This window comes from Lepidochelys kempii, chromosome 2 (genome assembly GCF_965140285.1).
Source record: "Lepidochelys kempii isolate rLepKem1 chromosome 2, rLepKem1.hap1, whole genome shotgun sequence".
In the NCBI taxonomy this organism is placed as follows: Eukaryota; Metazoa; Chordata; order Testudines; family Cheloniidae; genus Lepidochelys; species Lepidochelys kempii.
The window spans coordinates 142,602,949-142,615,624 of NC_136381.1; positions in this window are offsets into that span (position 1 = coordinate 142,602,949).

Consider the following 12,676-nt stretch of genomic DNA (forward strand, 5'->3'; position numbering starts at 1 on the left):
CTTACAAAAAGGAGCCATGCAGAAGGTAGGAGGCGTTGAGGTGGAGAAGGGTTTAGGTCCAGGAAACCAGAGAAAATGGGCATGGGAGAATGATCCAGTTTACCAGTTGAATAAACAGTGTCCCTTTGCTGTGGAGAGGTGAGGGGCTTGTGGTTCTCATCTGAAACTTCAGGGAACCAAATAAAGTTGTGGGGTGTCTTTTTCGTTCCCTGTCCATTCACCATTGATAGGAAGGCACAGGGCAGGATTTTCTGACAATGTTGTGGGTGCGGGTGGGAAAGGCAGTGTTCATAGTTCACTTCTCCCTTTATATGGAAACTCCGTATGCTAGTGTGACAGATTTATGTTACCAATCTGCCTGGGGCGTCAGGTGATCAGGCTGAGGCCACAGGATCTTTAGGGGAGGAGATGAAGAGCACACCAAGTGCCTGAATTTTAAAGCTTTATTAATAAAATAACAGCGGAGAGCACCAGGGAGGGTGGGGGGGGGGTCCTCATGTCACTCAGAGGAAGGAAGAAAGTGTTAGTGCCCCAAGCCCTAACCCACTTTTATACTCTCACCCGCACTACCTGAGGCTGGCCAAGCCTGGGTGTAATGAAAGAAGAGGAAGAGGGAGAGGGGTGGACGGGAGTTCTTGTCCTGTGCATGGGTCGTCCAGGGTCCACTGTTGATCTCCGATCTGCCTCAGCTCCCTAGAGGGTTTTTAAGGCCTGGGGTCTCTTGGGGGCATCTCCTTCAGGGACCTATGTTCCCCTTGCTCTCTGTACCAGTCCAAACCAGCCTTCCGAGGCTTCCTTGGTTTCCCCAAAACACATTGGCTTCAGGGTCGCGAGACTGTTATATTCCCATTTGCTGACCTTCGCATTTTCACTAGTTTTGCACCCCCCTTTCAGGTCTGTTTGGTTCAGTTCTCCTTTCCCACAGGCTTTTGGCTGTTTAGCAGCAGGGAGCTTGTTTGTGTGTGCATTGGCCTTGAGTGGCAGTTTCACCCCTTATCTTCAAGCCTAGCTGAACTGTCGAGTTAACCCGTTCCTTTCTTTCTCCCTCCCTCTTCGGCCTTTTGTAACCTGCAAAGGAATCTTCCACTCCACACTCACACCTTTAACCCTTCCCAAAATGCTTTGCGATGCCTGCAACAGTATTACAACATACAATGCTGATTTGCCTCCCCAGAGGACCCCCACAGGACTGGAAAGCCACTTCTCTTTTCCATTCTGGTACCTTGAAAACTGCTATGTTTTCCAAATGTTGGGCAGCCTTTAAAGAAGAAATTCCTGGAAGGAACTGCCATTCCCCACCCTCACCCCTCTTGGGACACTATAAACATTTTAAATTTTCAAAAAACATTAGTACATGTATTTTATTGTAGTAGCCTCTGCCCCTTCCTCGGGGGCTGAAAAGATTGTCTGAGAACCAAGGATCATCTAACAGTCGCATTCCTAAAATGCTAAAAAGTATCAAGACTGTGGCCTTCCACAGCAAATTTATGTTATGTTATTGCTTGGCATCTTCCAGAGGAAAAAAAATATATAATGCTACCCTGGTCTTTGAAATGGCAGGACCTTCTGATCCCGAGAAGGAAATCATTGTGCCAGAAGGGCAGAAGCAGCACCCCAGTGACGGCGGAGGCAGACGGTGAAGGACCCTGGAAGAGCTGCTCATTGCCATGGACAAGAGCTGCTGTGGCCACTGAACCTCTCTGTGAACCATCACCACATCTTTCTCCTCCTCTGGCTGCTGCTGAGATGGAGGACCCAATCCCTCTGAGTGACCGGGAGAAGCCTGCAGGACTCCCAGCACTACACCTTCCACCAGCACTTGAAACCCTTTGCAGGGGGATCCCCTGAGCATTCAGGAGGGGAATGATGAGTCTGCAGGAGTCCCTGAAACCCACCAACTGCCAACCCCTTCAAATGCCAGACAAGAGGCAGTTGTCCCCAAGAACAATTTTCCACAGTTGCTCCTCCCTTGTCATGGAGAGTGCGCAGGCAAGGAGATGGGTGCAGAGACATTAATATTTGGCTGTTGTTTACAGACTCAGTCCTGTTATGTTTTATTGGTTTACATTTCCTTTTAAAAATATTTCAATTACATGCTCCATATAGTATTTTAAATAAATGTTATAGTTTCCTTGACTTGTGTGTACCTCCCTCCCCCTTCCTGAGTATGATGAATGTAAGATGTTTTCAGTTCCAGGATTGGGTCCCACAATTCACAGACCACGAATAGGAATGTTCTAATGTATGATGTCTGGTGCCATCTCACACCCACACTCCCCTCCTCAGTTAAAAAATATCTGAAGTCCTAAAGATACACAGAAAGGATGGGGAAAGTGCATCATTATGTGCTTAGAAAGCACTGGTAGTTTTAAAAGCAGCAGAACTCACAACACAGAAAATAGGTAGCTCTGGGTATGTCTACACAGCAAGTAGACACCCACAGCTGGCCTGTGCCAGTCGACTCGGACTTGCAGGGCACATGCTTTGGGGTTGTTTCCCTGCTATGTAGATGTCTGAGCTTGGGCTGGAGCTCGGGCTCTAGGATCCTGTGAGGTCTTAACACAGTGGATATGCCCTTATATAATTGTCTGTAATGGGTGAACAGTCACAAGAATGAAGGGCTAGTGACCATTGGCTATGGCAGAACAAAACACTCCTAAAGGTATGTAGCTCCACAAGAACGTGCCAATGTGCCCTAGTGCTTTTCCAGCAGGTGTACAGGGTGTGAATGTATCTCTCAGCCCAGGCAGATGTCACCCTCTACCTCCCTGATTTCCCTTGCCCACTGGGAATCAGGACCAGCATGCACTGGGATCCTGCTGCCTGTACACAGTTTGTAAACCAGACTTGTCTTGTGTCCACTTGGGACAGAAGCACTCCCCCTCACAAAGGTTATTGAGCGCACAGCATGCAACGATCATGCAAACGGTGTTGGCCATGTTGGCATCAAGATGGGTGCATAGGCAGTGCCCATGAGATTTAACATACTAGATGTGCACTCCGTGACCCTTCTGCAGCAACTGAGTTTTAATTGAATTCTCTTTTTTCAGTGTCATTGATGTCCGGGTCTGGTTTCATGAGCTAAGTTAGGAGCAGGAATGCGGGGTCTGCCGAAATAACAGTTGGCACAGATACATCATAGAGAACCATATCGTTTCTGGGGAACAAAGTCCCTTCTTCCCCCCAAAGTACAATTCCGATATTCTCAGCACTCTGGTGTCATCACCAGGTCATGAGCAGCCAGACCTAGTAGTCAGAGCCAGAGTCCATGTCATGAGACAGGAGTCAAGAGTCATCTGGGTCAGGATATCAGGACGTCAGAAGCAGGAGCCAAACTGGTGGACAGGAACCATAAGTCAGATGCCAGGAAATCCAGGAGCAGGAGCAGGGTGGAACCCAATTGTTCAGATAGCTGCCTGTTCCAGTTGCTGATATCATGGGTCCCAGGTGTCAGAGAATGGGTGCTCCTCTGGGCCTAGCTTCCTCAAGAACCGTGGGTCATGTTATCTGGTGTCATGAACCTTCCCAGTATATCCTACAGTGATATTTGTGAATCAGCCTCTGTGGCCCACTAAGCCCTGCAGAACAAGTGAATAGTAACCTTTTCCCTTCACATACTCACTTACCCCTGTTTGCAGGAAAGATATTATAATGTGAGGTTTCAGAGTAGCAGCCATGTTAGTCTGTATTCGCAAAAAGAAAAGGAGTACTTGTGGCACCTTAGAGACAAATTTTATTTGAGCATAACTCAACTACAGGTCACTTCATCGGATGCATTATAATGTGGGTGCTATCAATGATACCTACACAGTTCCTCTGAAATCCAGCTATTATTTCCAGAATTTTGCATATGGCAGCCATTCATGGTTAGATCACAGTGTTAATTGCCTCACAAATCTACACAACCACATCCTGACAGTGGAGTTTCCAATTCCAAACTGGTTTGCAATGGACCAATTGTTGTCTGAGGTTGCCAAGTTCCACAGGGCAGTAGCCAGGCCCTTCTGCACTGATTTGGCTTCCCTGAATTGGGTGTTCTGGCAATGGAGGTTTGGTGCAAGCTCTTCACACAGCTCCATGAGTGTCTGTTTCCTCCTTTGGAAGTTTTGCTGCCACTGCTGGTCATCCCAAGTTTCCAAAATGATCTGATGCCAGTACACCATGCTGATTCTCATGCATCAGAAGCAATGGTCCATCCATGGGCATACCGTGGCAATACTAGCATTCACCACAACTAGCATTCACCACAACAATACTAGCATTCACCACAAGACCCAACTGGGTTGTCATTCCCCCTCACAGTCAGCCATCTTCAAGTTGTCAGAAAGCCTTGTCCTGATTCCATCCAGTATCTTACCTATCACCATCACCGCATAAACATTTGTCTTGCAATAAGGAGCAGGAGCAGAAGCAGATCATCATCCAGTTGATGGAGAGTGAGCAGGAATTGCCATTGCAAATGTGTGAAAGCAGGAGCCAATATCAACAGCACACAGCAAAGAGATTCTGTGAGTGAGTGCCTGTGCACAGAATCCTGGGAAACCAGTCCTGAAATGGTAGCCCGAAAGTTGCATAACAAAGTGGCTGTGAGGACATGGGTATATGCGTTGTGACAGACCCAGACTGGTTGGGTGCTGGAGTCTGGCAGAAGGAAAACATACTGGACACTGGATGAATAGTTTTCTGTTCCCTGAGTAACCAGGGCACAAGCTGCCCCAGAGCAGTCAGGAAGGTGCTAGAAGCAATTAAGTCAGGCAGACTCCATAAGACACCTGGAACCAATTAAGAACGGATTAGCAGCAATCAAGGGAAACAGGCTAATCAGATCACCCAAAGCCCATTTAGAACTGGCTGAGATTAGTTTAAAAGGAAGCTCCTTCAGAGAGGCCAGCTGGAAGGAGCTGGGAGAAAGAAGATGTGTTGGGGGAAGACTGGGAGAAAGAAGGTGTGCAGTGAAAGAGCCGGGAAGACAAGCATGGTCAGGTACCAAGGAAGGTGCTAGGAGGGGCCATTTGGGAAGTAGCCTAGGTACGAGCTATAGCTCCAGTAGTATAGGAAAACTACCTGTTGCTGTTGCCATTAGGGTCCTTGGGCTGGAACCCGGAGAAGAGGGCAGGCCCAGGTTCTCCCCACACCTCTACAAAAACGCTCCCTAAGTAGGAAGACAGGGACTAAACAGGGCTCTTACAGGGATGAAAGTAACTTAAAGGACTTACCGGTATGCTAGAGTCCTGAGCGGCGAGGGAGGGCCTCAACCAGAAGAGGCATGGCCTGAACTGGAAGACGCGGGCGGGGCCTTTAAATCCCCAGGCCCTTTAAGTCAAGATTTAAAGGGCCCTGGGCTCTGGCTGTGGTAGCGGCAGCTGGGAGCCCTGGGCCCTTTAAATCACCCACGGAGCTACCAGCTCCAGAGGCGGCTGGGAGCTCGAGGGCGATTTAAAGGGCTCGGGGTGCCAGCTGCCACTACCGCAGCAGAGTCCTGGGCCCTTTAAATTGCTGACAGAGCCCCAGGGGCTCCTGGCTGCCACTGCTACCCCAGGGCTTGGGGCTCTGGTGGAGATTTAAAGGGCCCAGGGCTCTGCTGTGGTAGTGGCGGCTGGGAGTCCCTGGCCCTTTAAATCACCACCAGAGCCCTGCTGCTGCTACCCCAGGGCTCCTGCAGTGGGGCTCTAGCAGTGATTTAAAGGGCCCGGGGCTCCGACCGCCACTACTGCCCCGAGCCCTTTAAATTGCTGCTCGAGCCCCCAGCTCCCTGCAGTGGCCGGAGCCCCAGGCCCTTTAAATCGCTGGCCTGGGAAAGCCTGTCCGGTACGGCATGGCGTACGGGCTCTTGCCGGTACACTGTAGCAGACCGTACCAGCTTACTTTCACCTCTGGCTCTTACACCAAACCCATTGATTGCCGATGATGAAGGTGGCTCAGTAAGCTGTAACCCTTCTCTCTAGGAGGGGAGAGAGGCTACACTGAGGGTCACAGCAAACCTCTGAGGGAAACTCTAACCACCTAGAGGTGAAGGACCCCCCAAGGCAGAGCCGGAGCTGTGCCACAGTGTGTACACAGTGTTACACCTGTGTCCAGCACAGCTTACTTATGTGGACACTTGGCATGGGTATAGAGAACATGCACAAGCATGTACATGGTCAAGTAACCAAGTATGCGCACCACTATAGACATAGCCTTAGATGTAGTTGATGTTCATGCAGCTGTTTCACAGATCATCAGAGTGTAAATACACACTTTCTCTCTATAGTGGTAGTGGAAATACTGTTCCTACCATCTAGAACAGCCTTGATGTTACTCAGAACAAAAGGTAACTTTATGGCTTTTTTTCATATCGCATACCTTCTCTGTGGTCTATGATTCCTAATGTTCTCTACAATAATTAATCCTACTCTTTAGTTTAATAATTCACATCTTCAGCTCTGTCCAGCTGTATCTACAGTTAGTACACATAGCATAAGAGACAAATGATATAATCTGCAGGGTGCACAGAGTGTAATTTGCTACCAGACGCTCTCTGATGTTTTGGTAAGAATATTATATAAAAATAGTTTTGTTGTACTGAAAGTAATAATTAGGTTCTTTGTGATAAATTAAAGTTAAAATGTGTCTTTAATTCTATAATTGTGCTCTGAAATGCATGTGTGTGTTTTAGCCACAGTTTACTACTGCAGCAACTTTTAATCACTGATGAAGTAAATGAATGGTCAATGAGTCCCAGAAACCTTGAGCTCTTTTTCCCATATGAGCTCACTGCATTCAGCCCATAATTAAAAGTTTGCTTTAAAACAAATGGTGCTGTTGGCCAGACATAGTGCCACCACCAAAGAGCAGCATGTAGCAATTCAAGCTTGGATTTTTAAATCCCAGGTACAGTGCAAAACCACTTCTAGAAAACTTTTCTTTAGATTCAACAGCATTAATACCCCCCAAACAATTACATTTGGGACCACTAGAACTGCTGCTGGGACATGGGATGCCAACATGTGAAAGCAAGAACATCCCAGGAAAATGTGGGTGGGTGGAGTGTCTCTCTGGCACCCATATCGTGGGCATCCACAAGATAATAGTGGAATGGTTATACAAGCTTTTAAAATTCTTTGAAATGATATCTATAGAAGTCTGCTGAGCTCAAGAGGGCTGTCAAGCCTGATGTTCAGTCACATAGTCAGCAGTTTAGCATATTTCTGATTCACTTGAGAATGATCTTGCTTGGTAATAATACTATTACCAATTTCCCCTCAGGGTGTTATGATGAGTGCCAAGGTAACCAAACCCTTTTAGATATATGGTACAATACTGTGTGAGACACTTGCCCCAAACATCCTGGCCATATGCAAACCCCACTGTTTTCTTTTTATCCCCACAGCCATATCTCTTACTCAGGCCTTTATTGTAGCCCATCTTTACTACTGCAACATCTTGCTTTCTGGTCCCCCAAAATATATATTTGCCCCCCACTCAATCCATATCAAATACAGCAGGTAAACTCATCTTCCTTGCCCCTTGATTTGATTGTGTAAGTCCACTCTTCAGATCCTTCCATTGGCTCCCCGTCTGCCATCACAGCAAATCTGAGCTCCTGGCACCGTCTTAAAAACTCCCCACAACTCCGCTCTTCCCTGTATGTCCTCCCTTGTCAAGCTTCACATTGTCCCCATCACTGTTGCTCTGCCAATTTCCCAGCTTGGTCCTCTTATTTGTCTGCTTCTCTCACAAGCACCTCCGTGCCTTCTTCCACATAATGCCCAGTTTATGGTATGACCTCCATGAGTTCATCCACAATGTATCATGGCCACTTTTAATTCCATCTTAAAGAACCACTTCTGCTTACAGTGAATCATATTGGCATATACAGATTGTGTATACATTTCCTGTTGCCATTCTCCTTCCCCTAACCTCTGTGCTTGGGCTATAAACACCTTGTATCAGCGACTATCTTTCTGAATGTATGGAAACTGCCTAGCATGTACACCATTTACATTTACAATAAACTCAGAGGTGCTAGTATAGGCATTCCAAACATTCGGCCCGGTATTTCTGCTCCTTGCTGGTTCTCAATAGAAACTCAAATACACATCTAGTAAAGGAAGATTTACCAAAACTGGCAGAAAAAGAGTGGGCATGTGCCCTATATATAAGGTTGTAGTATCTAGTTACAGGAAGGAAAGACCAGAATTCCTAACTGAGCCCCTACAGGGCATTAGGAGGAAAGATTAGAGCAGTCTGAACCCTGGTATATGTTTGCTGCTGAGGGCATGACTGCAGTACGAAATTATTTTGAAATTATTCTATTTGAATTTTCGGAAGCTATTTTATACATTCGGTCTTCTGTGTCCCCACTAAAGCGCTTGAATTCAGCGGATTGCATCCACAGTACCAAGGCTAGCATCGACTGTCAGAGCGGTGCACTGTAGGAAGCTATCCCACAGTTCCTGCAGTTCCCACCGCCCATTGGAATTCTGGATTAAGCTCCCAGTGCATGATGAGGCAAAAACATTCTCACGGGTGTTTCTGGGTGTGTGTCATCAGAAAGCTACTGCAGACAATTGTTTTGCGCCTTTTTGGCGTGCAGACACCATACTGCTTTCAGCAGACGGTGCACCGCTGCTCTCTTGCTACTATGAATCCACCTCTCCAACTCAACTGTGTTTGGCCATCGTGAACCGAGCAGCACAGCCTCCACTGCCAACTCTGCTCTCCCACTATTGCCATGCTTCTGAGCTTCTCCATGTTGTCTGTCCTGGGCTCCCACCTCCGTGAAAGCCACAGAAGACAACCATTTTCCGCTGTTGTTCGGCTACCGTGAACCGAACAGCACAGCTTCCACCTCCAACTCTGCTCTCCTACGTTTTCTGTCCTTTTCCCAGGATTACCCGTGCAGGCGCCATAGCCATGGTGCCTGATCAGATCTCTGTTGTACCAATAAAATAAAAACCAGCAGGATCTTATTAAAGGGAAAAAAGCAAAATACCATATTTATTGTGAATACAGAAAGAATCATAGTAAGCAGTTATAGTTATAACATTCCATTCAATCTCATATTTATTCACACATTCATTCATACAAACATACACACACAGGTTCTGCAAGGTTGTTATCATAGTTACCAGCCTTAGAGTTGCTCATGCCAAGCCACTGGCCAGGTGGCCTGGACATGAGGAGGGAGCAGGGCCTTGTCAGATGCTCATCTGATGCTCCTGGAAGTTGGTTTGCAGAATCAGACCCCAAAGTTCTCACTTTTTAGAGTCTATTTTTATAGGAATTTCTTCCTATGCCAGTCTATGGGAATTGCTTCATCATGCTGTTGCTGAATCAATCAGCAGATAGCACATTCCTGACGGCTCCAAGATGTTATCTTGTTCTTTGGTTCTCCCATTCTTGAGGCTGTTGGGTGGATTCCAGTCTGCCCTCCGGGGGGGGGAGGGGGTCCTCTGGTTATTTCCACTTGACGCCTTCTTCAGCCGATGGACACTGGATTCTTAGGCTGGCACCTCCCTGATCATTCAGTTATTATCCACACCAAGCATCCATCCACATACATCCTCTATCTCTATTTTAATCACAATTGTTAATACAACAAAAGGGTGGGGAGTCTCTGGGTGCTGTTTCTGTTGTTAGAGTATTGCTTTGAGTCTCTCTCTCTGTGAATTGCTTTGAGAATAGACTCTGTCTTAGAATGTACTAACACAATTAGCAGCTTGCAAGTTTCACACATAGAGGGAGAGAAACAGTACCAAAAACCAAGAGACCTCTTAATTAGTAATACCCTGGAATTTAAACTCTGGGGAATCAAACTCATTTGTGATTTTAATACAGAACTTCTTTAATATGATCCAACATCTCTGCTGCAGTTTTGACCATTGTAAATACATTGCGCATTATCCAGCAGTATGTGCAGTACTGGCAAAACCGGGCGAGGAAGCAATGACAGCGCAGTTACTATACTGATGAGGACATGGACACAGACGGCACGGCATGTAGTGATTGGGAGATCATGGTGCTGTTGGGCCAGTGGAATGCCGTGGAATGCCAATTCTGGGCCTGGGAAACAAGCACAGACTGGTGGGACCGCATAGTGTTGCAGGTCTGGGATGATTCCCAATGGCTGAGAAACTTTCGTATGCATAGGGCCACTTTCATGGAAGGTTGTGAGTTGCTGTCCCCTGCCCTGAAGCACAAAGACACCAAAATGAGAGCAGCCCTCACAGTTGAGAAGCGAGTGGCCATAGCCCTCTGGAAGCTTGCCATGCCCGACAGGTACCGGTCAGTCAGGAATCAGTTTGCAGTGGGCAAATCTACTGTGGGGGCTGCTGAGCTGCAAGTAGCCAATGCAATCATTGACGAGCTGCTATCAAGGGTAGTGACTTTGGGAAATGTGCAGACCATAGTGGATGGCTTTAATGCCCTGGGGTTCCCTAACTGCGGCGGGGCGATAGACGGAACACATATCCCTATCTTGGCCCTGGAACACCAGGGTGGCCAGTACATAAACTGCAAGGGGTACTTTTCCATGGTGCTGCAAGCACTGGTGGATCACAAGGGACATTTCACCAACATCAATGTGGGATGGCCAGGAAAGGTGCATGCCGCTCGAATCTTCAGGAACTCTGGTCTGTTTGAACAGCTGCAGGAAGGAACTTATTTCCCACACCAGAAAATTACTATTGAGGATGTTGAAATGCGTATAGTTATCCTCAGGGACCCAGCCTACCCCTTAATGCTGTGGCTTATGAGGCCGTACACAGGCAGCCTGGACAGTAGTCAGGAGCAGTTCAACTATAGGCTGAGCAAGTGCAGAATGGTGGTAGAATGTGCGTTTGGACATTTGAAAGTGCGCTGGCGCAGTTTACTGACTCGGTTAGATCTCAGCACAACCAATATTTCAACTGTAATTGCTGCTTGTTGTGTTCTCCACAATACCTGTAAGAGTAAGGAGGAGATGTTTATGGCGGGTTGGGAGGTTGAGGCAACTTGCCTGGTGGCCAGTTTCACACAGCCAGACAACAGGGCCATTAGAAGAGCGCAGCAGGGCGCTGCACATCAGAGAAGCTTTGAAAGCCAGTTTCATGACTGGCCAGGGTACGGTGTGAGAGTTGTGTTTGTTTCTCTTAAAGTTACCCACCCCCTATAAGTATATATGAAAGGAAATAAAATCACAATTGTAAAACCCTTCTTTACTATTTGTTGCACAAAACATTGAGAGAAATCAGAAGCTAGATGGGGGAGAGGGGGGTATTGCGTTAGGGGGGTGGTGGAGGAGGGAAGGTCAAGTCCAGAAACCAAATCAAAATTTAGGCTATGCCAGCTTTCTGTTGCTTACTGCACATACTGCTGCAATCCTCTGGGGTTGACTGTGTGGGTCCCCGTAGGCCCCCGCCCCATGTTCTTGGGCATCTGGGTGAGGAGGCTGTGGAACTTGTGGAGGAGGGAGGGCGGTTATTCAGGGGCTGCAGCGGCAGTCTGTGATCTTGCTGTCTTTCCTGCATTAGGACAGGTTTAAGAGTAGCAGCCATGTTAGTCTGTATTCGCAAAAAGAAAAGGCGTACTTGTGACACCTTAGAGACTAACAAATTTATTTAAGCATAAGCTTTCGTGAGCTACAGCTCACTTCATCGGTTGCATCTGATGAAGTGAGCTGTAGCTCACGAAAGCTTATGCTTAAATAAATTTTTTAGTCTCTAAGGTGTCACAAGTACGCCTTTTCTTTTTCCTGCATTAGATCCACCATACAGCGGAGCACGTCAGTTTGCTCCCCCATGAGCTTGACCATAGCATCCTGCCTGCTCTCATTGTGCACGTCCCTCCTCTCTTCGTATTCACGTAACGCTTTACGCGACTCCACAATTGTTTGCCTCCATGCATTCAACTGGGCCGTATCAGTGCGGGAGGACTGCAGGAGCTCGGCAAATATGTCATCCCAAGTTAGTTTTTTCCTCCTTCTAATCTGGACCAGCCTCTGGGATGGAGTAGATAGGGGCCACATTGAAACATTTACACCTGCTGCAGGAGGAGAAAAAGGGAGGGTAGTATGTTAAAAGATACATTTTAGAGAACAAAGGGGACACTGTTTCTCAGTGAAACAGGCAATTCATAGTACACAGCACATGTTCTTTCTGTACAAGGTCTCATTTTGCCTCTTATACTGAAGTGCCTGCCACTTTGGTGTGAGTAAGCCATCACATGCGGCCAGGCAACAGAATTCAGCTTGCAGGCAGCCTGCGGGCTCTCTGGAATGATCGCTTCACACAACACTCTCCCCCCCCGGTCCCCCACCAACACACCATGGGGCTCCGATGAGGCTCTGAGCAGGGATGAGCCCTTTAAACTAAATGCGAATGGCCCAGCACAGCTGGGTTTCCCCACACTGCGTGGCTCCGATCAAGCTCTCACTCACCAGAAGTGCCTTCTCCAGGGTCATGGTCCAGGAGCATGCTTTGGGAGTAGGGGAAGGCTATTGGCTCCAGCGTTAAGAATAGTTCCTGGCTGGGGGGAAAACAGATTCCCCACTTGCCGCCTGTGCACTGTCCTCCTCCTCGTCCTCCAAAAACTCATCCTCCTCGCTCCATGCTACTCCCCCCTTGCCGGTGTCCATGGACACTGGTGGGGTAGTGGTGTCGTCACCCCCCCTTCCCTCCCATAATTGCATGCAGCTCACAATAGAAGCGTGACCCAG